The 26,716-nt window shown below is 49.9% G+C and overlaps 1 protein-coding gene and 1 long non-coding RNA gene across 10 annotated transcripts in view; one reads left to right on the forward strand and one right to left on the reverse strand.

Annotated features, from left to right (window-relative positions):
* Window positions 1–1,687: 1,687 nt before the first annotated feature.
* Window positions 1,688–26,716, forward strand: part of Mideas (mitotic deacetylase associated SANT domain protein) — a 69,852-nt gene continuing 44,823 nt past the window's right edge. Inside the window, exon 1 of the mRNA XM_052185418.1 lies at window positions 1,688–1,838. The gene's annotated coding sequence lies outside the window, so the exon portion shown is untranslated. The remainder of the gene's footprint in view (window positions 1,839–26,716) is intronic.
* LOC127687148 (uncharacterized) lies at window positions 5,126–15,836 on the reverse strand. 9 transcript variants are annotated; one of them, XR_007978340.1, is made up of 3 exons: window positions 14,885–15,503; window positions 8,294–12,664; window positions 5,126–8,034 (listed from the first exon to the last, which is right to left on the reverse strand). It is a non-coding gene; the product is annotated as an uncharacterized LOC127687148 (long non-coding RNA). The 9 variants fall into 9 exon arrangements; XR_007978341.1 differs by having other exon boundaries at window positions 5,126–7,754; window positions 8,007–12,664; XR_007978335.1 differs by having other exon boundaries at window positions 5,126–9,105; window positions 9,828–12,664; window positions 14,885–15,502.

A 26,716-nucleotide genomic window follows, 5' to 3' on the forward strand; every position in this document is an offset into this window, starting at 1 on the left:
CCTGGCTGTCCTGGAACTCACTCTGTAGACCAGGCTGGCCTCGAACTCAGAAATCTGCCTGCCTCTGCCTCCCAGAATGCTGGGATTATAGGCGTGCGCCACCACTGCCTGGCTATATACTTACTTCTTAAAACAGTTATTATTTTCCATTCACTGTATGGTTTGTATTTGTAATGTAACAGTAATATCTTAGTAAAAGGCAGAACCCAGTGTGCTGGCAGCTGCAAGATGGAGGAATAAACACTGCTGGGAAAGCTAGGGTCTGGGTCTACATGCTTTTCATCTTGGGTGAGTCTGTGGCTTCCCCCCCTCTGCCCCCCCCCAGGTATTAAGCAGATTTGGGGTGGGGGTAGTCCCACATGTTATTTTCCATTGATCTTACTTCACCTTTTGACACAAAACCTGCACTCAAGTAGAGGGCTTTCTGGGCTTTCATGAGGAGATGGGAGGCATGGGAAATATTATCAGGCCAATGTGTTAGTAGGAACAGTTCGGAAGTGGGAAAGAGAAAAGTTTTTCCAGCTCTAACTGAGGTCTCTCAGTGCCCTTTTATGGGCCCCTGGTTCCCAGGGCAAGCTTCAGCGGCACTGAATGTTTCTGTAAAACCTTGCCCTGCAGTTTGGGCTGTCTGCTCTTTTCTAAACCACAGCAAAGGCTAGTCCTCTCTCCAGCCTAAGGGAATTAGGAGTCTTTCTTTGGGCATTGCTGTGTAACTGTTTTCTTACTGCTCATCAGCGACTCAAAAGGCAGCTCTCTGTTGATAGAAGGTTTTTTTGTTTTGTTTTGTTTTTTTCGAGACAGGGTTTCTCTGTATAGCCCTGGCTGTCCTGGAACTCACTCTGTAGACCATGCTGGCCTTGAACTCAGAAATCAGCCTGCTTCTGCCTCCCAAGGGTTGGGGTTAAAGGAGTGCGCCACCGCCGCCACCACCACCCAGCGATAGAAGCTTTAATATGCTAAGAAAATGTACTTTGGGCAGTGATAAACTTCAAAATTACTATTGCCTGAAGCTCCTGTGACCAGGGTCCACCGTGTAAACCACTTCCGGCTAATGGTGACACCCGAATGCACCAGGCTCCAGAGATTCAGAGACATGAATGATCAAGGAAGAGGTGGGGATCCGAGAAGAAAGGGAACAGAACGATTATTTCCCAGACCCGCCATGGGTGATGGCGTAGTTCCTGAAACACAATGCACGGTAACGTCGTGTACAAGTACCACCCGGGAAAAGCCGCTGGCAGACCTTGTAAGGGACATGAGGACAGGAGATTGGAGTTTGGAGTAGGCCCAACATTATTCAGGGAAATAGTACACTGCTTTCACACATGTCTTCTCTAGTCCAAATACTAAATGAAATGAAAACCTTTATTATCTCCTCCCTCTCTTCCGACTGTGTGTGTGCGTGCGCGCGTGTTGGGGGGACGTAGGTGGGGGACTTTTTTTTTTTTTTTTTAACCCTAGGGTACCTTGAACTCAGCCCCTTGAGCTCCAACACCACTTTTTAGACCCAAGGCAGAGCAGGGCGCCTCCGATCGCACTTTCCCCTAGAGCAGGGTTGGGGTTGGAGGAAGGCTTCCAAAGCCGCTGCAGCACCGGGAACCGAGGGTCTGGCCGGGGGCCGCGCGGAGGCGCGCGGAGCCGGGGCGCGGGCGGGGCAGGAGGCTGCAGAGCCCTGCGCGCCGCCGCGCTAGCTGCTGGGTCACAGCTCCGGCCGCGCCGCCTGCTCGGCGAGGAAGTGACGACTGCGCCGTCCCGAGAGCAACAAAGTTTGAGTCTGCGGGTCGCGCTCGCCTGCGTCCCGCGCCCCCTCGGAGCTGCCTAGGGAATCCAGCGTGCAGGTGAGTCGCGGGAGCCTGGTTGCCTTCCCGCCGTGGGGGCACCGACGTGGAGCTCGCGGCGGGAGTCGGGGCGGGGGGGGGGGGGATCCGGAATTCGTTCGGGTTTGGCGGCGCCGGGCCGGGCCCTGGGGCGCTGGGGGTGGGGGTGCAGGAGAGTGGCAGGACGGGGGAGATCTCGGCCGGTGTCGCGTCCCTGAGGCGACTGATTTGCCTCGGGACTTAGACCGATCTGTCTGCAGCCTAGCCCTCTTTGGGAGCGACCCCTGAGCACAGCGATGCCGGGAAGGGGCCTGCCTCTCCGGACCTGCAAACGGAGCCCCGCGCCCCATCTCTTCGGGTTGCGTGCAGTTGCTTTTCCAGCCCTTCCCGGTGTTTCCCCGGGAAACGTTCCCTTCCTCTGCGCAGCCCTCCGCCAGGCTGCAGGAAGGAAGTTACAGGAACTTTCCCTCTAGTTTTGTTTGCTCGGCCTTGCAGTGACGAAGAGCAGAGCAACTCAGAAGTTTGGGTCAACAGCTCAATCCTTTTCCAACCAACAAATCCCGAGTCGTCCCCAGGCCTCCTTGAAACAAGCCCCTCCCGACTCTGCACTTTTCCTCCCTCCCCACCACGCCCCGAACCCAACAGTAAGCTCTCTAAGGCCTAACACTTTGCAATTTAGCCATAAAAACTGTCAGCACACCCACGTACATATGTGAGTGTTTTCTATATAAAACCCAGAAAGCCGCTTCCAGTGGACTCCGTGGCATCTTGTTCTTTTCTGTGTTCTAAAACTGCCAGGGCTGCAGGAGTTTGCCTGGGAACTTTGATGATGGTTCCCGCAGCCCTCGGTGGTAGCCTCGTGGCTCTGGGTCTTTAAAGAACAGCTGAGAAGTTTATGACATCTTTGCATAGTAGCAGGGGTCTTGGCGTGGCCCAGCAGCTGGCGCCAGGGCTCCTTGGTCTGTGCCTGAAGCTGTAGCAGCGGCGGGGACGGGGTGATGTGTGCAGGAATGTTTGTACAGGCCGCGGACAGTTGGAGATGGGAGGTCTAAGGCTGAATAGTGCAGTCCCTAGCAGCAGCTTCCTGCCGGTCTGTAATTACTGCGTGATTGCACAGTCAGGCTTTGTTGGCGTGGATGTTTATACACACGCTATTGTGCAAGATCTTGGTGGTGGTGAACAAAACGCAGATTTGCATTGCAAATGCGGAGGATGGATCTGGGCCTGAGCTGCAGTCCCCCGTATTCTTTTTACCCTTTAACTGTTGCTGGATGATTTGTCTCCTTGCCTCTCCCTTAACCTCTGACAGCTTGCTGATCTCCTGAGAGTTCGGAGCCTGCTCAGGAAAGCAGTCTCTCTTTACTACTTACTCCAGAATAAGTATCTTAGGCAGCCTGAACATTGTGCCAAGGACTGTACCTTCACTTGTCCTGTGAAACTGTGGGGTGACGTCAGCAGGAAAGGGAGATAGGGAATGACTATCCAACCCTGTCTTAACGGAAGGGCTGCTTGAATTAGCAGAATTGCAGGATATAAAGAAGAATCACAGGTCATGTATGTCTGAGCTGGCCAGCCAGACTTTGAGCCTTCAAGTATGAGCTGTAGACATTTAGGTGGGTCCTAATTCCTTTATTGTGCCCTGGGCAAAGTGGAAGCACACTTAGTGGCTAAAGGAAATGTGCTGGGTCTATGTGTCCGCATTGCCCATGGGTGTGTGTCCGCATTGCCCATGGGTGTGGGGGTGAGGGTGACTCACATGTTTTCTGTAGTGTGGTCCCTTAACCAACCTCCCCAGTACTGCCTACAATACAGTACAGCCTACAGGACACAGGGGTCTTCACATCTATCCAAATGCTGCCCTGCAGGAAGCAGGCTGTCTTAGTTACTTTTCTATTGATGTGAAGAGACACCGTAACCAAGGCAACTTACAAATGAAAGCATTTAACTGGGGACTTGTTCACAGTTTCAGAGGGTGAGTCCATGATCATCATGGTGGGGAGCATGGCCACAGGCAGGCAGCTACAGCTCTGGAGCTTATATCTCATCCACATGCAGCAGGTTTGGGGGTGGGGGTGGGGGGTGGGGTCAGGAGCACTGAGCCTGGTATAGGCATTTGAAAACTCAAAGCTCTATTCCAGCAACATACCTCCTCCAACAAGGCCACACATAATCCTTCCAAAATAGTTCCACCAACAAGGGGTGGAGCATTTAAATATATGTCTGGGGGGTGGGAGGGGGGTCATACCCATTTAAGCCCCCACAGGGGCCCAACCTGCGCATAGGAGAAGGCTAACAGTTTCTTGAGGACCAGCACAATCCTTCCTACACAGTCAGAGAGGCGAGCGCTGCATCTGTGCAAGGCCACCCTGCTGTCACCTCAACTGTCAATCATACAACTGTCCTGGGCTGAGAGTCACCAGGCAATGCCTTTCTCTGTTAGGTTACTGTGTGCCTGCTTGGCACCCATCCTGTGCAGGGCAGGCATGCCCCCCTCTGCTCAGAACAGCAGGTACTGGTGACAGGAATCTGCTGGTGGTGTTCCTTCATGGTGTCCCAAGCCCAACAGTGGGATTTCACTTGGAAGCCAGCTGCTGGTGTGCAGCCTTGTGTGGTCTGTATGTCACTGGCATAGAGACTGCTTGTTAGACCATAACACTGGCAGGTATCTGTGTGCTTTCAGAGACTGGAGGAAAATCATGGAAAATCAGGATAGTTCTGGAAAGTCTAGTCCCACGGTAGCCACAGGGGAATGGATTTAGAACAAAAGTCCCACTAAGGTAGGCGCTGCCTGGGATTGCGCAAGCGATTGCTTCAGGGGATATTGAGTTTTTACTGAACTTGTCTGTCAAGGTTCTTGTCACCTGACCAGAAAACCTGCCTCAGTGAGGTCCTAGTGACACCAAGATTGACGGGAGGAGCAGGCTTCCTTCTGACCCCCAGAGAAAGAGAACTCTGAGTTTATGGTCACCTAAAGCTTTTTTGGTGTGGCTGGCAGGATGACAAGGTGTGTGAGTGTGTGTGTGTGTGTGTGGGGGTGTTCCTGCAAGGCCTGCTCCCCAGAGCTGTGGTGTCATCTGCAGTCCCCCACATCTCCAGTTTGTCCTGGCTGAGTTTCACACAGAGCTCTGGCCCTTCCCTTGGTTTACTAGGCTTTACCTTTGTTCAAAGAACTTGCTGGTGGTTTGCTGCCTGGCTCTGATGTCCTCGCCCACCTTACACAAATGTTGCTACTCGGTTCAGAGCCCTTTCTTCGGCCTTGCCATGCGCAGTTAGAATCATAGTTAGGAAGCAAGCTCTGACTCAAAACCTGAGGTAGGTAACAAATACTTTTATTGCTCCAAAAGGAAATGCTCCAGGGGATGTTTCTGGAGTTCAGCAACTCCAGGAGGAAAAAAAAAATCAAAATGCTCCTGGGAGAAGCAGATTTTGTTAGGAAAGTGGTCTCACTGCAGAAGGCCCTTTATGTGGTCCCAGCTGAAGCTTCCATTTCTAGCTTTCAGTTGGCTTTCTTCTGCTGCCTCCGGCCCTGCACTACATGAGTGTTTTGACAAAACAACTTACCTCCAAAATAGAGAGGTGGAGCAGCCCTGGCTGAAGAGGACATTCCAAACTGTGAAGAAAGTGCTGCAATCTTCCAGATGCTGCGGCTGGGGGCTGGTCGTGTGGAACCACGGGCGGGCTTGGTTCCTTCCATAAAGCAGCCCTCGCTTGAGGTCGCCATGAAGCGATTCTTTGTGAGATCCTTAAACTTTCTTTTTCTGGTCCACACAGGGCCAGAGTGTTAGGACTTTGTGTCTTAAGTACCACTTGAAATCCACACTGGGCTTTGACTAAGCCTCAGATAAAGGGCTGCTCTGTAATCTTAACTTAAACGCCAGTTGGCCGGGGTCATCCTTCTGCCTAGCAGCCTGCCATGGCTCCCCACTGTCTCCATGGTGAGGATCAAACTTCTAGGCTGGTGGTCAGGGCCTTCTTCAGAGAAGTCTGGCCTCTGCTGTTCTCCTGCCTCAGATCATAGCCCTGACCCAGTGACCCGCTGTGGGTGTCTGTCCAACCACGGGTGGCAGGCCTTCCGGCTTCTCACGCTTTCCTGGAGGCCGGAATACCTCCCTCTTCCTCTCTTCCACTTGGCTCAGCCCTGCTGTCTTCCTGTTTCCTTCCTTAAGCGTTTCCCTGGGGCTGGAGGGATGGCTCAGCGGTTAAGAGCACTGACTGCTCTTCCAGAGGTCCTGAGTTCAAATCTCATGGTGCAACCACATGGTGGTTCACAACCATCTGAAATGAGATCTGATGCCCTCTTCTGGTGTGTCTGAGGACAGACAGTGTACTTATGTATAATAAATAAATAAATCTGTAGAAGCGTTTCCCTGCTGCACCTTGTGTGGACTCTGCCTGGGACTCTGGTAACATCCACTGGGGCCTTCTGCTGAAGAGAACCTTAGTCCCGGTGGGACAGGTTTCAGCTTCTCTGTTGAGCATGGGCAAACAGACCAACAGTTCAGCTTCTTAAAGGCAGGTTTGGAGAGATGTCAGTGATCAGTTTAAAACTTGTTTTGTATATATTTATATTCCCTAGACCTGTTCCTCTACTTTTGGTAAACATGATGAATGGTGGTGGTAGTGGTGATGATGGTGGTAGTGGAAATGATGATGGTGGTGGTGGTGGCGGTGGTGGTGGTGGTGGTGGTGATAGTGATGACAATGATGGTGGTGGCGGTGATGGTAATGATACAAAAGGCAAGAGTTGAATTTGCCTGCGACTACATAGGTATGGGCATAAGCTAAGCCTCAAAACCCAAGATTCGTGGTGTTATCTGCAAACACGTTTCCAGGCCTGCCTCCCGTGCCTGTTAGCCTGTCGGGGGACCCTTCTGACCCTTCACCTCATTAATTTTCCCCATATCTAGCACTGCTTTCTCTCTGGGTGTCAGATACTATCTGTCCAGCATCAGAGCTCACTCCTCCTTGACCTGACTGGGTGTGCTGGCCGGCCCGTGATGCCCTGCTAGGCCTTGGGGCCTGTCTTAAGGGCTGAGGGCTTATTCTCTAGGTTGGCCTGGCCTTCTGAGGGAACCTGAGGCAAGACTTGAGATGGGCTGTTTCCCATGTGGCTGCAGCTTGCTCTGTGCAGCAGGGGCTGACCTCTACAGCTAGGCTAGAGTAGAAAACAGAGTCTTGGGGGATCCTGGCTAAGCTCTGGCCTGAGACTTGAGGAGTTCTCAGGCTCTGACTCACGCAACCTTACCTTGTAAATTAGCTTCTTTTTAAAAAATATTATGTACGCGATGCGTGTGAGTAGGTGTGGGCATGTGTATGTGGGGTGGTGCATGTGTTGGGGTCAGAGGACAACTTCGTGAGGACAGTGCCCTTCCCCCACCTTGATAGGGCCTGAGGATTGAAGTCAGGTCTCCACCCACTGATCCATCTCACCAGCCCACGGTTTTTCTTTTCTTTTATACCCAAGATAATTCACATATTATAAAATGCACCCTATAGGTGTAGTCTTTAAATTTAGTATAAGCCCCACTCTCAGTTTTCAGTTTCCTATTGAGGAGGTTGATAAACATGCATAGTTTGAGATTCAAATGATATATTATATGGGTATAAAATAAATCAAAATAATCTCAACAGAGACAAAAAAGATTGCTGTACATACATACACACTTCAAAGAGAATTAGAAAAATACATATTATTAATTATGAGAGAGAAAGATTTTTCTTAAGAAAAATGCAAAGCCCAGAAGATAATGATAAAATATTAATATAGGGCTGGAGAGATGGCTCTGTGACAAAGTACTTGCCATGCAAGTCTGAGGATTGGGGTTTGGATTCCTGGTACACACTTAAGGACATAATGGCCGGCCTGAAATCCCAGCACTCGGGATGCAGAGATGAGATCACAGCAGCAGGCTTGCTAGCTCGCTGAGTCAGTGAGCTCTGGGATCGAGCGAGAGAGACTGCCTTAGTGCAGAAGTGACAGGCAGTTGAGGGGGACACCTGACATCCGCCTCTGGCCTTGTACACTTGTACACATGTGTGTCCATCCATGTGAACGTGGACACACATTCATGCATCCACACCACACACACACACACACACACACACACACACGCACACACACACAAAAGAGAAACTTGGTAATGTGATTACATAAAGTTTGAAAAGGAGGTCCCTTCCTCTGATGCTCACCATGCCTGCAGTCCTACGGTTCCTCTCTCTAAGACAAATAAAAGAGACGTATTTCAGCTACTATTCCAGTTGTAGTCCTAGCAAACAGGGAACTACCGATCCATACACAGAAGTCTGGAGATCATTCTATACCAGCCCCTGTGAGGTGGCTCCCTTCCCTGGGGCTGAACTCTGTTCTGCTATGTGAACACTGTGATTTATGCCACTAGTCACTTACAGAGGAATGCTTGGATTATTTCCAGCCCTTGCAACTGCAAACAGAGCTTCAACAAATACACCAAATTCACCTTCAATCCAAAATTCGCTTTCTCTTCTCTTCTCTTCTCTTCTCTTCTCTTCTCTTCTCTTCTCTTTTTTGTTTTGTTTTTCAAGGCAAGGTTTCACTGTAGCCCTGGGTGTCCTGGAACTCACTCTGTAGATCAGGATGGCCCTGAACTCACAGAGACCCACCTGCCTCTGCCTTCCCAGTGCTGGAATTAAAGGTGTCCCACTCCCACCCCCACCCCCATCCCCACCCCCACATCTCCAAGTCACCTTTAGCCCTGAATTGATTTTAACTGCTAGCAATTTGTTAAATCCCCCCAAGCTTTTTAGCCAGACATAGAAACCCTCCCAGCTCCAGAGAGGAATGAAGAGAAAGCCCCAGCAACACAGACCTGATGCCCTGAAACAGCTGGTGAACACAGGCAGTGCTGCAGGACAGCCGCGGCGTTCTCGTGAGTGGGTTCCACGGGCTCACAGAAGCCTGTAACCCTGGGTGAGACCCAGAGGGCAGAGCCACCGGAGTGGGAGTCTATCCCTGGGAGAATGGGATTTGGTGGGACAGTAGGGAAGGCGAGGAATACAACTATAATTAAGATTGATCGTGAAAGTCCTTTAGTGGACACCAGGTGTCCAGCGGGCATATTTGCTCCCCCGCCCCCTTCTGAGACCGGGTCTTTCCTTGCACCCAGACTGTCTCAGAGTATAGATTACTCTTTGTTCGAGCTGACTTCCCACTTGTGATCTTCCTGCAGGCTTCCAAGTGTCTTGACGATAGGTTTGCACCACCGTGCCTGCATCACATGGCTTGTGCTACTTAGATTGATCTTAGTCCATCCTAGTTATAGAAGAAGATTGATCTCCCAAGTGGAGGGAGATAAGTAGTATGAAATAGTAGTTCATTTAAATGCTACCGAATTACCCAGTATGGTGAAGTGATTGCCTCATGATACCCCACCACAGCTGGCTGGAGGCTCTCAGCACACGCTTACTCCTGATCGAAAAGGCATGTTTAAGTGGCCATATTTTCTCCTTGTTCTTTTCTGTTCTGTCTCTCCCCCCCCCCACACACACACACACTCCCTCCCCTGCCCTGCTCTCTCTCTCCCCTCCTAGTAAGCTTGGCTATTTGACTGTTTGACTTCGTATCATGTAAATGAACATCGTAAGAGAGCCCACTGCTGTGTACTTCCTGGGGAGGTCGCGGCTGTAAGTTAGGAAGTAACTGCATGGGGTTAAGCAAGAGAGCTTCTTCAGATAGGCGCTCAGGGGATCATGGAAGGGAGAGCCGTGGAACAGTTTTAAACTGTGGCTCGTTCACCTAGGATTACAGATGAAAGCCTTGTGTTTGGTGTGGGATTGAGAGAGGGCACTGCCCATGTGAAGGAGTACCTAGCCCTAAAGCCGTGGTGTGCTGCATGCCCTCTCCTGGCCCCTACGCTTCCTTGACCTCCGAACTGAAGGCCAGCAAGGGGCTTGCAAAGAAGTAACTAATATGGATCTGTGTCCTCTCCTGCATGCGCTCTGGGGTACCCCAGGAGCCACCAGCCATGCCTGTACCTTGTCTTGCACTAGAGGGAGGCAGGGCCTCTAGATGTCTTCACTGAGCAGGTGCTAGCGGATGGCATTTAGAATCTGACGCCTCTAGTCGTGGAGAAGAAAACTGGTCACAGCACTGTGTGGTTTATAAGGTGCTCTCTCTCTCCCTGTCTCCATCTTTCTCTCACGCCGCATTCGTTTAGCAAGAGTACAGCATTGAAGAAAGCAAGGTCCAGTAGCTCTAGGGATGCAGGCATGAGGAAATGTCGTGTCCACTCCACATCGGCAGTCTTCCAGGGGACAGTGGGGCACACCATCCAAGAGCAGTTAAGCATTAGGTAATTCGGTGCTCAGGATTAGTTAACTCTCACGGGGTCAAGGGAGAGTGAAAGTCAGGGAAGGCCTGGTATGACCTCACATACACCTTGCAGGGTATGTGTGTTATATGACTGCCATGGAGTTGATGAAGGAGAGGCTCATCAGGCGGTGGTGGTGCTCGTCTGGAATCCCAGAGGCAGGAGGTTCTCTGAGCTCTAGGCCAGCCTGGTCTATAGATTAAGTTCCAGGATGGCCAGAGCTACACAGTGAAACTCTGTCTTGCAAACAACAACAACAACAACACAGTGCCCCACCCCCACCCCTCACAAAAATGAGGTGGGGCTGCCAGAGCCTCCTGAGAATCTGAAAGTAAGTAGGCATCCACCAGGTGGCAAAGGGAGCCAGGGCGGGGTAGAGACGGAACGGCTCAGTCAGGCCTGGAGGTAACAGATCTGCTTGGGAGCGAATTGCAAGTGGCAGAGAGAGACTGCGGAGAACTGGTGGGAGTGAACCATCAGGTCGTGAGCTTGCACAGGCGAGCTTGCTGTATGCGCCAGCAAAGAGGTCTGGACCACTCCGGAGGCAGCGGGGAGCAGCTAGCACTAGATAGGGGTGTGGGGTTATGCTAGGGATATGGGGGTGATGGGTGTTTCCAAAGCTCACTGAGGCTGAAGCACAGAGATTAACTGGAGTTTAGGGAAGAGGGACCCAAAGGGCCATAGTGAGAAGGTGTTACAGTCCTTGAAAGAGGGAGAAAGGTAGAAGCTGGTTAAGGAGATGTCAGGAGTTGGCTTGATGGACCCACTGACTGTTCAGTGCAAAGATGTACAAAGATCAGCTTAGATTTCTGCTCAAGGCATGGAAGGAAGAGCAGGTTTTAGGGGAAAATTGAGTCTGAGTTCAGCAACACTGACGGGTAGGAACTTCTGGGACATCGGAGAGAGATGTCCAGTGGGCAAATCGGTCTGCGACAGGAATCCGCCCAAAGCACGAACCAAAGTTCATGGGGTTTGGCCCTTCCAGTAGCCCACCTGATTCTCATGAGGCCACTCCAGAGACACCCAAGGCTACTCCAAAGACACACCATTTAAGCAAGAATGATGACTGCAGCCTCAAGCCCATCATCTCTCTGGCCTCTTTGGCGTTCTGGAGCAGATTTTTTTGGGGGAGGGGTTGGGGGAATCACCAGCACATAGAAAGCTGTGGGAGCTCACAGAGACAGTGACTTCATGCGAGGAGGAAGTGGGGAGATCAATGGCTCCGGGCAGTGACTGAAGAGAGTTAATAACAGAGACCTAGACTGAAAAAGAAGGAAACAGGCTGCCAGGAAAGCCCGAGGAAGAGGGAGCTTGGCGTGTGAGAACAGGGACTGCGATTCTGTGCACAAAATTATGCTGTGGTGTGCTTTACGAGCGTTCTCTATTAGACTTTCCTAAACTGGGTTAAGGTAGATCCACCATTGATCCTCGGGAAGTCAAGACAGAACTTTGGAGAGACATATTGGTCAAGGAATTAAGTTGTGGAGGTGGTGGGGTGGGGCAGGGAGGGGCATCTCCTGGGATATGGCTTCCCACAAGGTCTATAAGCTAGGTTTCCTCAGCCCAAGTCCACCTTTCCCTGAGCTGGTGAGGAAGTAGAGGAGGGTCCAGGGCAGCAGGGATTGCTTTTTATTTTTGACACGTCTACGTTTAATGCAAGGCGTCTGCTCAATTTAAGAGCCAGAGTTGTGCTTTTATAGCCCTTGCCACATGGGTGGCTCTCAGGTGGCTGTGATCCTTTGGATAGTTATAGGTATTGTAATTAGATTCTCCACAGAGGGAAAGAGAGAGGCAGCCCTTCATCTCTCCTCCCTGCCTCTGTAAGCGCGGTAGGCTGGACATCCTATCACTGAGCTACATCCTCAGCTGAAACACCTTGGCTTGAGTGAAGCGTTGTCTCGTGGGCCACAGGGGTCTGTGTGGAGGTGGGAGTTAACACGGTGGATGCAGTTCTTAGGTCTGTGTGTAGAAGGTGACTTTAGCTGAAGTGAAATGAAATTTACCAGAAGGATAGAGGTATCTCATTGACTGTCCTGGAGGAAGGTTCAGAAATCAATCAGCATTGGTGGGAAGCTGGATAGCCAACATCAGAGCCAAGGTGATGAAGACACAGGCCGTGGATTATGCTGAGTTCAGGCCTGGATGGTCTCACCCCTCCAGAATGAGTTCTGATCTTCCTCTGCCTTTCCTTGCCCTTCCTCATGCTGTGACCCTTTAATACACATGCTGTGGTGACCCCCTCCCAACCATAAAATTATTTCATTCATCACTAATTTTGCTACTGTTTCGAATTGTATTGTAGTTATCTGTTGTGTAGCCCTCTGTGCATCCTGACCCACAGGATGAGAACTCCTGCTCTAGGCAAAGCCATTGGGTCAGCTCACCTTACCTTATCTGTGTGCTTGCTGCTGGTCCCTGGCAGCCGAGCTCAAGAGCTTGCAGCGTCTTCAGTGGTGGGTGGAACTCTGCCTCCTTCTGGATCTCAGTGGCAGGTGTCTAAAACTGAGGGAGAGGTGCACATGCTAAGTGGAAGGTGTCCCCCAGAGAATCCATTCTAGCACCTTGATTGGCGTGATCGGAAGTGCTGGATGTGGGGGCCATTAAAACATCCACCTCTTCTTGGTTGTAATCTTTTTGGACATCTTTCCAAGTCTTTCACCTTCAGCTGAGCTTTAGGGTTCTTGTATGTTCTGGAGAGCTTAGCATCTTGCTAGCAATTGAGTCTCTTCTCTGAGATTGGAGCCATCCCAGTGGGGAAGGACAGCATCCCCAGCGTGTGGGCAGGCTGGCACTTTTGATTCCATTCAGAAATCTTCAGCGTTGCCCCACGGGAACACGCGCCAAGGCATGGTGCGCTCTAGGTAACAGTTATGACTGGAATTTTGTTCCTTTTCCAAGGCTGCAGGAGACTCTCAGGATCATGAGTTATTTGGGAGGGTACCATCTTGCTTTTCAGACCAGGGGTTAGTGTTTGGGTTGTGAAAGAGCTGAGGCCTCTGGTGCCCCAGGAGTGGGCACCCCTCCAGTTCTGAAGATGTCAGTCTAGGTTAAGATGCTCTTTCTACCCAGCCTTTCCTCCCACTGGAGGTAGGTGCTGGGGCATTGTCTTGGCTGCCTGGGACTGTTAGCATCGCCTGTCACACCTTGCTCAACTTCTCAAAAGTTATTGTGAGCTCCAGCCCCCTTCCTGTTCTCACACCGTCTCTCTCAAGGGTTCCTTGACTGTTTGGTTCTAGTAGCCTTAGACAAATAATGAACTGATTTCTATAAAAAGCAAAAAGGAAGAATGCAGTTTTGAACTTACCAGTGCTTGGCTGTGGCGACCACCAGTAGGAGTTCAGAATTTTTTTTCTCCTGATGTGGAAGCTTTGGGACCCATGTCGGGTCAGGCTTGCCAGGCCCGTGGGGGAAATGCTGCACTCCTCGCCATATTGACTCTGAGCTAATTTACCCTAAAGTGGCCTATGCATCTTGAGATGAAATACATTACTTTTAAGGCAGCATTAAGGCGGAAATGAAGTCGCAAGGGACCCACGTTCTATTAAAATATAGCTCTGGTCTTGTCACCCTTCAGAACAGCCCCTTCGAGCTGCCCACATCCTGCAGGAGAGACCCCGCCTTCCTCAGAACAGTGCGGAGGCCCTGGCTCTAAGTCCCAACCCACCTCCCTTCTCACACAGCCCTATGGCCTTAGCTTAGTTCTTCCTGTGGGAGCCCAGTCCTTACTGCCTCTGCATTTGCTCATTGTCCCCTCCGTGTGGCATGTCCTCCCTGCCCTTTTCCCTCTTGGCAGAGGTCCACAGAGCCAGCTAGAAGTCACCTGCTTCCACACTGCCCCTTTTGAGCCACGCCACCTTTGAGGTTCTGGAATCAGTTTCTTTTTTTTCTCTTTCTTTCTTTCTTTCTTTCTTTCTTTCTTTCTTTCTTTCTTTCTTTCTTTCTTTCTTTCTTTCTTTCTTTCTTTTTTTTTTTTTTTTTTTGGATTTTCGAGGCAGGGTTTCTCTGTGTAGCCCTGGCTGTCCTGGAACTCACTCTGTAGACCAGGCTGGCCTCGAACTCAGAAATCCCCCTGCCTCTGCCTCCCAAGTGCTGGGATTAAAGGCATTTACCACCACCGCCCTGCCTGGAATCAGTTTCTAACTGTGAGATGTTGGGAGTCAGATGCAGGTATTCCTGGAGACTCACTGGCCTGGAGTTGTGCCTGGCACACAGTTGGGTTCCAGAGGGAGAACACTAAGAACTCCCTGACCTGGTGCTCAGGGGACTAAGCGTGCCTGCAGAACTGGTTGTCTGCAGGACAGCCCCAACCCCAGTCAGTCTCCTTTAGCCTCTGCTGTTGCAGATGACCCCTTGGTACTCTGCTGTTTTCTTTGAGGCTTCCCAGACCCCAGTGAGGCAGAAAGGGAGTTACAGCATATAGATCCCAGCTACTGGCCTTGCCCACTGTGAGAAGGACTCAGATGAGACATTCTGACCACGTGTCTGTGGTGAGGAACTTATTTAAAGGTAGTAGACTTAGCTGGGTGGTGGTGGTACACGCCTGTAATCCCAGCACTCTGGGAGGCAGAGGCAGGTGGATTTCTGAGTTCGAGGCCAGCCTGGTCTATAGAGTGGAGTTTCAGGACAGCCAGAGCTACACAGAAAAACACTGTCTCAAAAAACCAAATAATAAAATAAAATAAAATAAAATAAAATAAAATAAAATAAAGGTAGTAGACTTACCTTTCTACCCGAGGAAGCACGAATCCTGGCCGCCCTCAGCAGCCTCACAGTTCTGCACAGCACAGTCTCCTGCTCCGCACAGAGAGGGAATGAGGAAAGAACGAGTCAGCTGTGGAAGAGAGATAAGACTCTTTGAGATGAAGGCCCTGTTCAGTCTGGTCGCTCTTCCTGTTAGAGGGTGGGGAGAAACTTGTTTTCCTGACAGTGACTTCAGGGTGTAGCACGAACTCCAGAGCAGAAACTTGGGGCCTCTGTGTGTCTGTAAAAGGGTTTGGAACACACGAAGGGCTCCCCTTGGAAGATACTGCCAGCCTGCCAAGTGGTTGCCTTCACGGTGCCTCGTGGTTGGAACCAGAGGTCTGTGCAAGCATCCCTTCAGCAAATTGGCGTTAGGCGTCTTGGGTCTGTGTGCCACTTGGAGGAAACTGTGGGAAACAGCTTTCTCTATGGTTGATGAGCTCAGAGCTGAGGCAACCTTGGGCAGGACTGGAGCGCTTGCCTGTTAGGCCAGTGCTGATTTGCATGGCTTACGCTGAGCCTAGATACATTTCCAGACCCTGGCAGTACTGGTGTTTCTGACTCATTTTTGGAGGCCATCTTTGCTCTTGGCAGATCAGATCAGGAGGAGCCTGGACTGCACATGCGTGAGCTGATGCCTAGAGAGAGGTCTCAGCTTGTTTTAGGATGGCCAGTGTGTGGACATTGCTTTACCCTCTCTCTGTGGGACCCGCTCTTCTCTCTTCCCACCCAACTCTCTACTGTCTAGCCCTCCAAATGTCTCTTTGTCATTCTTCTTCTTCAACAAAGTGGTCATACCGCCTCCAACATCCTAAGGCATTCAGTCATAGGACATTACTCCAGGTATCCCACGCACAGAGGAACTGAAGAGCTGGCATTTTAAAAAATAATTTTCTCTTCTCTTCTCTTCTCTTCTCTTCTCTTCTCTTCTCTTCTCTTCTCTCTCTCTCTCAAATGTGCATTGGTGTTTTGTCTGCATGTATGTTATGTGAGGGTTTCAGATCCTCTGGAACTGCAGTTACAGACTGTCCTGAGCCACAATGTGGGTGCTGGAAATTGAACCAGGGTCCTCTGGAAGAGCAACCAACGCTCTTAACTGCTGAGCCAGCCCTGGAAAAATATGCATTTTAATGAGTAGATACAGGGAGGCTGGAGAGATGGCTCAGTGGGTAAGAGCATTTGTTGTGCAAGCATGACTTGAGTTTGGATTCTAACATTCACGTAAGATACTGGGCCTAGGCATGGGGGTGGAGGCCAGAAGATCACTGGGATGTACTGTCTGTGTGCACGTAACATACACAAACCACATGGTTTTGGTAACCACCACAGCACACCATACCACACCACACACATGCACATGGGTGGGAGTAGACAACCATGTACAAAGCTCTGATGATATGTACAGAGGCAGCGGAGGCGAGGGTTGTGGTGGTGGTGCGTGCCCTGATTGCTTGACTTGAGAGGTATTGTCAGAAGAGCTCTGGAAATCAGAGACCCTGGTAGCTCACAGGAACAGTCTATATTTTTAAATGCCAAGCTTGAAGCTGTAAGAAAATGCTAATTGCCTTTCACCTATTAGAGCTACTCTCGGGAATTAATTCTAAGGAAATAGTTCTAAAAGGGAATAGTGAGTTATAAGCACAAAGGTATTTGTGGCAGTGTTGTTTAAAATAGCAAGAAAACTGTTAACGGCCTCAGGGTTCCATGCGGCTACATAATTTATGACACCTGGATTCTGGGGAGTGTTATGCTGCATTAATATGAAGGTGCTGCTAATTCATGGGAAATTATTGATGAATTTTAATGCCACTAAGTAAAACAAAACTGCTTATGCATGAATATATAACATCTCCAGTGCTTGTTCAGAGTATAAGCTGACATAATGCAAACGCTGGACTCAGGTGAAGAGGCCGTGCTTGGAATATTTGTATATTTGATGTATACTATCTATACTTTAAAAAGATTAGGCCCCAACATCAAAGACTTTGGAAATGGGTGGGACGGTCAGGGAAGGACTCTGAGCCTCCCATCTGTTACCATCAGCAAGGCCCAACTGCTCTGGCTTATCTCAGCCGCTACTGCTGCTTCGGGCTAGGGCTGGGGACTTCAGATTGTCCTGACTGGCACACTGTAGCTTTAGTGTTTGCAGCATTTAGGTCCCTGCCTCCTGACGCTGGTTGGCAAGACCCGAGGTGGTTCAGAGACCCAGGAGGTTGTTCACACCTGAGTTTCCAGGGAACCAGCCAGTAGGTTGAACATGCAGCCCTTGAGGGCCAGAACCACCCACACTCCCTTGCAAGCCCTAGCCACAGGTGGCGAGAGCCAGCTCTCTCTTGTGCAGTTCCTAACAGGTAGCAGGGTGTGCTTTGTGTGCTGACCTCCACAGCCCAGCGTCAGCTAGGTGGGGCCCTGGTGAGGTAGTGTCTCGGGTGTGTCCACTGTAGAGCATATTTTAGTATTAAACTCAGAGTTGTTTTTTTTCATGCTGGCCTTCTGAAACCTCCACCTTTATCCAGTTTGCCTTTGGCTTAGCAGAGAGGGTGTCTGAGTCCCCATATAGCTACCAGTTTGCAACCTGGAGCTGCACTCCAGCTGAAAGCCAACTATTTTTCTGATGACCTTGTCATATTAGGGTGTTTTTGAATTGGCTGTGCCCTGCGAATGGCCCCGTCACCCTCATATTAGCCCCTTTTGTGCAGTCTTTTCTTCAAAGTGGGAAACTTTTTTGACACACGTTATTTCTGTCTGGAGACTTTTTCTTCACCCTTTCCTTGTGATGGGTCCAGGGTTGTGACCTCAGCAGGAAATGGAGATTCACTGCCCGGGTTTGCCGACTTGGGGTGGGTGGAGCTACAGAGCTCTGGGTGTATCTTGAGCAGGCAGGTTGGTGCTTGCTAGAACCAGGGTCACTGTAACAGATCTTGGAGATAGGCTTGGATACGTCCAGGCCTATCTGGGACTCCGTTATCTCTAGCATATGTGTGCTGAAACCAAATTCCAGAACTGTCAAAGATCTGGAGTTCTTTTGGTCTGTGGTCACACATTGAAATAGGACATTCTGGCTGGAGGTTTGCCAAGGTCCAAAAGGAATTGAAAAAAGAACGTGGGTTCGGTGCTTGCCTGGATGCTTGTGAGGGATATTCAGGATAGTTTTGTGTCTTCCAGGACAAGCAATGCTCACACATGTGATTAGAGTGGGGGTGGGGTGGGGGGCAGGCTGTCACCTTTTCTTGGCACATGGTCGCCATCCGTAGGTACTCCTCTGGCTCCATCTTCACCCAGTGTTGACAGTTGGCTTAGTTCTGATCCCTACTGGTGGCTGAATATTAATTTGCTGCAGAATCTAAGTAGTAGAACCTCTTCCTGAGCTCAGGACCCACCCATCTCAGTTCCCTAATTTAGAGATCACGCGTTTGCCCCACGGTTGTCAGCTGCTTGGTTCTTTTGAAGCTTGAAACACATTTCCATAGAAACAATGCTATAAATGGTTTCTGGGTTCCTAGGCTAGCCCGCAAAGAGCCTTGGTATCACCCCAGAAGCTACCAAAGTGGGGTGTTAGTAAAATCAAGAGCACACATGCAGCAGTAAGAGCACTGAGACTGCGTGGGGTTAAATGGTGTGGGTTTATTTGGGTAACTTCATTCCTCCTCTGAGAGGTGTCTTTCAAAGATATCCTGATAAAGAAAGTTCTGGGGTCCTTCAGGGCCCCAACCTGTCTGTCCCCCTCCTTTACTTGTTTGCATTTCTTTTCTTGTCCTCATCTGGATGCCTGGGGCTTGGGCCTCTTTGTCCCTCTGGGACCTTGGCCTGGGTTGACTCTGGATGCTGTGTTTAGGAACAATGTCAATCTTTGTCATTTAAACCATCCTCCTCTGCCTGAAAGGACAAACTTTACCAAGCCCAGATCAGACTTCTCACCTGATTGCGTCTGATGCTCCTGTGGGTGTCTCTTTGCAAAGCAGCCTGGGCACATTTCTTTGGGCTAATTTTGACACTTCATGTGATTTCATCAGATTGGTTGGTTCATTGAGCCCATTCAAATTTCAGCCTGTTGCTGTGTCATACCTTAAGGAAAGTGGATTCTGATCCTTGGCTCCCTATACAGTTGCTGTGAGCACACGATTGTTTTCCTGGGAGGTAGTGTCTCTATCCATCCGTGTTAGACTCTTGCAAGACAAGATCACCTCACGTTCTAGGAAGAGTCAGGCCGATTGCAGCGTATGTACAGCTGTCTCTCCAAAGCCCTCCCGACGACGGCAGCTTTCTTGTCTTATTTATTTATTTTCACATTGACTCAGCTATAATGGGGCCTTAATGGCATTCTGATTTGCATATCCTAAAATCGCTGCTGAGACTACAGTTTTCCTCCCAGTGATCTACTGTCTGTGTTTCTGCATGCGTCAAACCCTGCTCATCTTCAACTGCAGAAGCCCTTCCTCCTCTGCTGCCTGGGTGGGGTCTAATTCGTCCTCACACCTGAGGGGCTGACCATCTTAGTGACGCTGGCTTTCAGCGTTTTGATCACTGGAGTACAAATGACAGGGCCTGGGGGAGCCCTGGGATAGAGGCTGAAAGGCAGGAGGCTAAGGGCAGGCAGGGGCTTGCCTGGGAGCTTCTGCAGGAGGGCCAGAGGTGACCTCAGTGGAGGGTGGTTGGCCAGAGAGGGTTTGCAGAGAAGTCTCAGGCTTTAGAGCTGGAGAGGGCCCTGGGGTGCTTATGCTCTGAGGGTCACCGGGGAACTGGGAGAATGAATGACACTAACCCATGACCTAGGGAGGATGAGGAACAGCAGCAGGTCAGCATGTGTAATAGCCAAGCGGCTCCTGCCATGCCTCTTCCTCACCTCTCGGTTCCTTCTCCAAGGAAACTTGGATGTAGTCAGTGTGCTAACTGGTGGCGTATTTGTTTTTCTTTTTGAGACAGGGTTTCTCTGTGTAGCCCTGGCTGTCCTGGAACTCACTCTGCAGACCAAGCTGGTCTCCAGCTCAGAGATCCACCTGCCTCTGCTTCCCAAGTGCTGGGATTAAAGACTTGCGCCAGTACCTGGCTTCAGTTGATTTTTGTTTGGTTTTGCATGACAAAACAGAAACCCTAACTTTCAATTTAAATCTTCTCATTTATTTAAAAAAATGTCTTGAGACTTAGTTATTTTAATTTTATGCGTATGGTTTGCCTGTATGTTGCCTGCATGTCTGTCTGTGTGAAGTGCCCAAGGAGGTTAGGTGATGGTATCAGATCTAGAGTTGGTGTTACAGAAGGTTTTAGCCTCTCTGTGGATGCTGGGTATTGAGCCCAGTTCCAATGGAAGAGTAGTCAGGGCTCTTATCTGCTAAGTTGTTTCTCCGATCCCTAAATCTCCTGATTGAAAAAACAAAAAACAAAACAAAACAAAAACAAAAAAAGAAAACTTGGCAATAAAGTCTGTTAAAAAATAAAACATAATATCCCTGTGAGGGAGAAAGCCTTAACCAGGCTCCAGGCATCCCTTGATTTATTCAGCTGCCTTATTTGGGAAGCTGGATGTGTGTCCAAGGTCAAATCCAGCTGTATGACTTTGGGAGAGTGACTTCACCTTTTCTACCCTGTTTCCTTTTCTATAAAGTAGGGGTGATGGTTTCCACCCAGGGTGCTGCTTAACAGGCATGCCCTAGATAGATGTGTTGGGTAGGACCTTTGCAGGTCATCCAGAAAAGTGAGGATCAAGCTAAGACCTTGCTTACCTTTCTCAGTCCAGAACCTACAGCACATCCTATGGCCTGCATCCTATGGCCCTGCATCCTATGGGCCTGCATCCTATGGGCCTGCATCCTATGGGCCTGCATCCTATGGACCCTGGAGTCTTTCATTTCCCTGGTAAACTGTAGGTTACTTTACAAGAACTTGAATGCCCAACAGCTTCCAAGCTTAACTGCGAGGCCTCATAACGAAGCGGACTTCATGTAGAAAGTTCTAGAAGACCCAGAAGACCACGTCAGTAATAATAATATCATACACCACTAAACTTAGGGAACCACTGAGTCTGATAAATACTCTTACGTCAAGCTGAAAAGAGAAAATGGGGCTGGAGAGCTAGCTCAACAATTAAGTACATACTGCTCTTGCAGAGGACCTGAGCTGGGTTTCCAACACTGGTATGGGTTGACTCACACCACCTGTAACTCCAGCGTCAGAAGGTCCCTGCCCTTTTCTGGACTCTGCCAGCATCTGTGGCATATACACGTATGCGTGTGTGCATACACATACACATTAAAGATATTAAAGTAAGTGTTTTGTTTATTTGGTTTCCTGAGACAAGGTTTCTGTATGTAGCCTTAGCTGTCCTGGAACTCCATATATAGTCTGCCCTCTACTCACAGACATCCACCTGCCTCTGCCTCCTGAGTGCAGGGATCAAAGGCTTCCCCCCCCCCCTACACACACACCATCAGGCTAAAATAAAAATTTAAAAAGAGAAAATTCTGGTAATTAAATCATACATTCTAGCCTATAGGACCAGTTTTAAAGGTGAATTAAGAGGATGGATTGAACTCAGGAGTTTGCAGCTAGTCTGGGCAACATAGTAAAACCCTCTCTTACTCATAGGAACCAAAATCCAACCAAACCAAACTGTAACAATTGCGTGATATCCATGGTCACAAGCATCCCGATTTCAGAGGTGCTAAGAGAGAACAGCGGTGAAAGTAACCATTAAATTATGATCTATTTTCTATAGATGGTTTTACTAAAGTTCTTGCCAAAAGTATTCCCTTATATATGTACCAAGCGTAGGTACTGAGTAGACATCAGGGTTACCAAGGTCTCCGAGCTGTGCCTCGGAGGAGCTCATGATCTGGCCCAGGGAAGGTCAGCAAACAGTAGGGCGGTGTGTGAATGATGGAGTAAAAATAACCCAAGGACCCATGTAGGAGTGGAGACTGAGAAGGGGTTTGGGTGCCAGGGCCTTACTGAGGAAGTGCTTGCTGTTAAGAGAAGGAAATGGCAGTTAAGCAAGGTAAGTTGTTACAGCTACAGCTCCCAGGCAGCCCTGCAGCACAGACAGCTACACCACAGTCGGTCCTACTAGAGAGCCTCCTCTGGTGGGGACAGCAGTGACCTTTTTGCCAGCAATGCAGCTGCCAGCCAGGTAAAACAAACCCTAGGGAACTCTAACACCTTGTATGCGTGAATTTCCCTTGCTTGGAGGAAGAAAGGGGTCCTGGAAATACTATAAGCTATGTCTGCTGGGAGACCAGGGCATGTGTCACCTGCAGCTGAGGAGAAGAGGAGGGGAAGGAAGTGGGAGTGAGGTGAAGACATCTTGGAGAACCTCAGGTTGTCTGTGTTGGGTGGGGACAGGCGGGGATGTTGGATGGTCCCAGGAATGTTAGTGTGCGAACCTGTCTGGTTCACAGCCCCAGCTTTCTGCAATAGGCGAGAGGAACTACTTCAGGAATCGGCACTCTGATGGTATGTGGATCATATGGTATGTATGTCCAGAAGCAAAGAGACCAGTGAGGAGATGAGGAGAGGAGAGGAGAGGAGAGGAGAGGAGAGGAGAGGAGAGGAGAGGAGAGGAGAGGAGAGGAGAGCCAACTCAAATCAAAGCCAGCCATTTTGCGGAGGAGCAGATAGAATGTTTAAGTAACCTGCTCAAATCAAGGTCACCAGGCTAGTGTGAGCCAGGATTTGGAACTAGACCCAAGCACCGAAGTTTGGATTTCAGACCATGACTTATCAATATTAGTTTTGTTTTAAAGCTTTCTCCATTGCACACATTGGATCTCTGGGGGTCCCTTTCTTCCTGGCTTACCCCGATGATGTCGGGAAGCTGAGTTCCAGCGGGAGGCCAACAGGAGCATCTGTCCCAGGCTGCTTCCACAGTGGCCCAGGGACTGTGCTAAAGCGAGCCACCCGGAAAGCTGGCATTTCTAGTCTCTTAAAGAAAGGGTGTCTCTGTCCCTTGGCCCTTCTGGTCAGCCCTCCCTGGCAGCCACACCTGTCTTGTTCTTCTCCCTGCAGCCAGCCAGATGTCTCTCTCCCAGAGTGACAGGAGCAACTGGGGACATCTATAGAAGTTCCTTTTCAGTCCTGACAAAGGCAGTAGGAACCTGGCTAGGCCTGTAGGGGAGGGGCAGGAGGGAAGAACCCAGGGGTGCAGACAGCTGGGGCTGCTGTGGCAGGCATGCCCTAGAACAGGTGAAGTAACTGAAGCAAAGAGGAGGGAGGGTCCCTGGGTCTCAGGGATAAAAGAGATCAAATGCTGGAGTCTCAGTTTAACCTCAAGCACTGGGCAGCTTTAAGCTCTCTGCTCTGTCAGGAGGGACCTGGTAAGGCCTGGGGAGAAGACACAGACATCAGAGGGGTGTCCCCCAGTCAGCTCAAGATCACAGCGTGGTGGACAGGTGTAGTGGAAAGGATACAAAAGACATGGAGTGGGGGCAGCCTTAGAAGGACACCCCCCACCCCCTACCCTCCCCACTCCCCCACCTCCGATAAGATACCAAATTGATGTTGGAAGAGGTCCCTCTGATGGAGCCCTGCAGAGGCTCATCCTGGGGTCTCTCTCTCTCTTTTTTTTTTTTTTTTTGGTCAGGAGTATGTGTAAGGATCTTTCTGGAATTAAATTCTTGAAAGGGAGAAGGTAGTGGGGAGGAATAAATGCAGAGAAATAACAGTTGTAAACCCATAAAACCAAACATGGTGTATTTGTTATAGGCCAAAACAAAAGAAAACAAAAGACCAACGGAGGGGCACTTGAAGACTGTCCTGAGGTTGCACAGGGCGTTTATTTCAGACAGGATCCAGATTCAGTCCTGGTTTCCTATCTTTTCCACAACTTTCTTATCTCCTGTAACTCTAGGCAAAGGGGTTCTAAAGCTAGCATCTTTATTTCTCAAAGGGAAATAACAGTGGGACATAAGGGACCTGGCATTGTGTACGTGTGGAGCCCTCAGTAGGATCTATTTGCCCAGTAAATGTTACACTCCACACGTGCTGACGTTGGTGAGGAAGGGAAGGGACAGAGAAAGAGCAGGCACGCAAACTTAGGGACTAGAGGGAAGGAAACATCTCTCTCTCTCTGTCTCTCTCTCTCCCTGTCTCTCTCTCTCACACACATAAATAGTATTGGTATATAGCCCAATATACCCCCAAACTCTTGATTTTTCTGCCTCGGCCTCCTGAGTTCTGGGATTAAAGTGTCGCCACTATTTCCTTCTCTTAAGTTCTTCCTTTCTGCCCTCTCTTCCTCCCCTAGCAACTAAATGCAAGGCCTTGTGCACTGAGCTACACCCCAGCCCTATAACTCTATTCTGCAGTGAACAGTGACAACAGAAACTTAGTGGAGGTAGATGGGCAGTAAGCCCCAGGGGCTTCTGGGAAGCCTCTTGCCATTCTTTATAAAATCTAATGTGATTTATTCATGCACCATACAATTCATCTCTGGAAGAGTTTTACAGATTATTTAATTGTATGAACATTTTTGCCTGCATATATGTCTGTCTGCTGCCTGCGGAGGTCAGAAGAGGGTAGCAGATCCTCTGAACTGGAGTTATGGATAGTTGTGAGACACCACGTGGATGCCGGGAACCGAAGCCAGGTCCTCTGCAAGAACATCTAGTGTTTTTAATTGCTGAGCCGCCTCTCTAGCCTCTCCCCACCAATCTCTGAAGTGGTTAATGGACTGGAGGCCACACTCTGCCTCAGATGGACTCGGAGCTTGGAGTCAGGTCCTCGGGGCTTTGCTTGCTGGAGTGTTTCTCAGCGGATACACTAGGAACTGGAGTTCTGCATTCCTCTCTTCCCTGTGGTTTGTGAAGAAGTGGTGGTAGGGAAAACAGCATTCCATGTGTAATCCTCCCAACTTCCCCAGCTCACCCCAGCCCCAGCTCGGAAAGACCACCTTCTTGGTCGCTCCAGAAGCTTGTAGGAGGGGCCGGATAGCTTCGAAAACCAAACTTTTCACAGGCCAGTGATTCTGCTTTGTCATATCTGCAGCAAGACTGTCCTCCAAGGCTTTCCCAGAAAGGCCAGAGCCTCCCTCACACCACCCCATCTGCTTGTTGAGAGGGAGACTTCTACCCTGGTCCGGACAGCCCCCTCTCCTCCTTTCCCAGGTGGCCCAAGTTCAGAAACTTTGTTGAGTGGAGAAATGTGCTGCTGCTCAAGGTAGACAGAGTCCCCCGGTCACTTCTTTTTCTTGTACATCTTGCCGCTGCCTGCCTCTCCTTCCCATGCTGCTCTGGGACTGGCCTGGCAGCCTGTGTGGGGAGGGAGGAAGTCCTCTGAGACCAGGCTGAGCAGTTCTCTTTAGAGTAATGGATCCCATTTGTTACCTGTGAGGCTGGCTGGGCTCTGGCTCAGTGATGGTGGCAGAGTCTCCTAGGAATGTGTCCCCCAGCCAGGTCATCTTTTGAGATGTCCCAAGGGCCAGTTTGTATTTTCTTTGGGGGGGGGGCTCCCCTCTGGCCCTGGTTAGCTGCAGGGGCTGAGCCTTCAGGTTTAATGAGGGAATGGCAGTAGCGGACAGTGGAGGCCTAGTGGGTTGTTTTTGTTTTCCTTGAGTGGACGAACTGTCACACGAAGGAAGAAACCTGCAGATGGAAAAACCGGCCAGCTTCTTCCAGAGGTGCGGAGAGGCCAGCCTCTCCTTAAGGCACTGTGCTCCTGAGTGTCTGAGTCCCTCAGCTGGTCATCTGCCTACTCTTTGGGAGACTGGAGGATGAGAAGAGAGATGACAGAGATATTGGGTTACCCTGTGGCCTTCTGTGAGGCAGTCAACATCTCGGTTGCGCTCCCATCCGTTGAATGAGTGTTAAAATATACTCACGCAGCTGTTTAGTTGCTGCATGGGGAAGTGTTTGGAGACTTGTCATAGTGGATGCTAAACTGGGGAGCCTGGACTTTTCTTTGTAAAAAGGGGTTTCCCAGACTCCTTTTTTTTCCCCCCACAGTCACAGAATTATGGATTTTAAACTGGAAGTGACTTTTAAGAGGTCATCTGGTCTAGTCCCCTAGCATACTCATTGGTGTTTCGTAGCTAATTCTCTGACCTGTCATCACAGGACAAATAAGCCCTTGTCTTCTGGGGAGGAGTCCTTCCAGGTGCACAGAGGTGAAGCCAGCAAAGAGGTGGGAGAGGATGGGGAAGCCATGCCTCTTAGTTCTTGGGAGTGTCTGTGCAGGTTCCCCTGTTGTCGGTGTCACCCACTCCTCAGGCTCTGCAATCTCAGGGGTGAGAATGGGTCTGCTGCCCTTCCACTCCTGAGAGGAAGGGCTGTACCTGACTCCCAGGACTGGACGCCAGGGAAAGTAGCTGGCTACCAGAACACAGTGTGTTCCTCGGTGGTTTTTCCTTCAAAGGAACGCTTTCTGACTCATCTTAAGGAGCTGTTAACAGCATACAGACAGCCAAACACACCTGACTTTCCCTTAGCTCTGGAAGAATTCTATAGTTTTCCTATCATCCACCAAAATGCAAAGAGGCATCACTGGCTAGAGCCTGAAAATTATTATGTCAGGATGGTTTAAGAAGACCTAAGTCAAAGTCACCCAACTTTGGCCTAGGTTGTGAGAATTCAGTCCAGGAGCGTTTCATCTCCTAAGTAATGGTCCTGTAAGTCCTTTATAGAGACAGAGTTGGTTTCTCCATAACCTACCCAGGCCGGCTGGTGGCTAGAAATCCTAACTCTGGAAGGCTGTTAATGAACTGCCTTAGAGAGGATTATGCATGTTTTGCTGCATCCAAAGTCAGTTTTCTTTGCGGAGGAAAGCGCCTTATACCCTCTTCACCATGTCTCGCGCGCGCGTGTACACACACACACACACACACACACA

Source organism: Apodemus sylvaticus, chromosome 6, assembly GCF_947179515.1.
Source record: "Apodemus sylvaticus chromosome 6, mApoSyl1.1, whole genome shotgun sequence".
NCBI lineage: Eukaryota > Metazoa > Chordata > Mammalia > Rodentia > Muridae > Apodemus > Apodemus sylvaticus.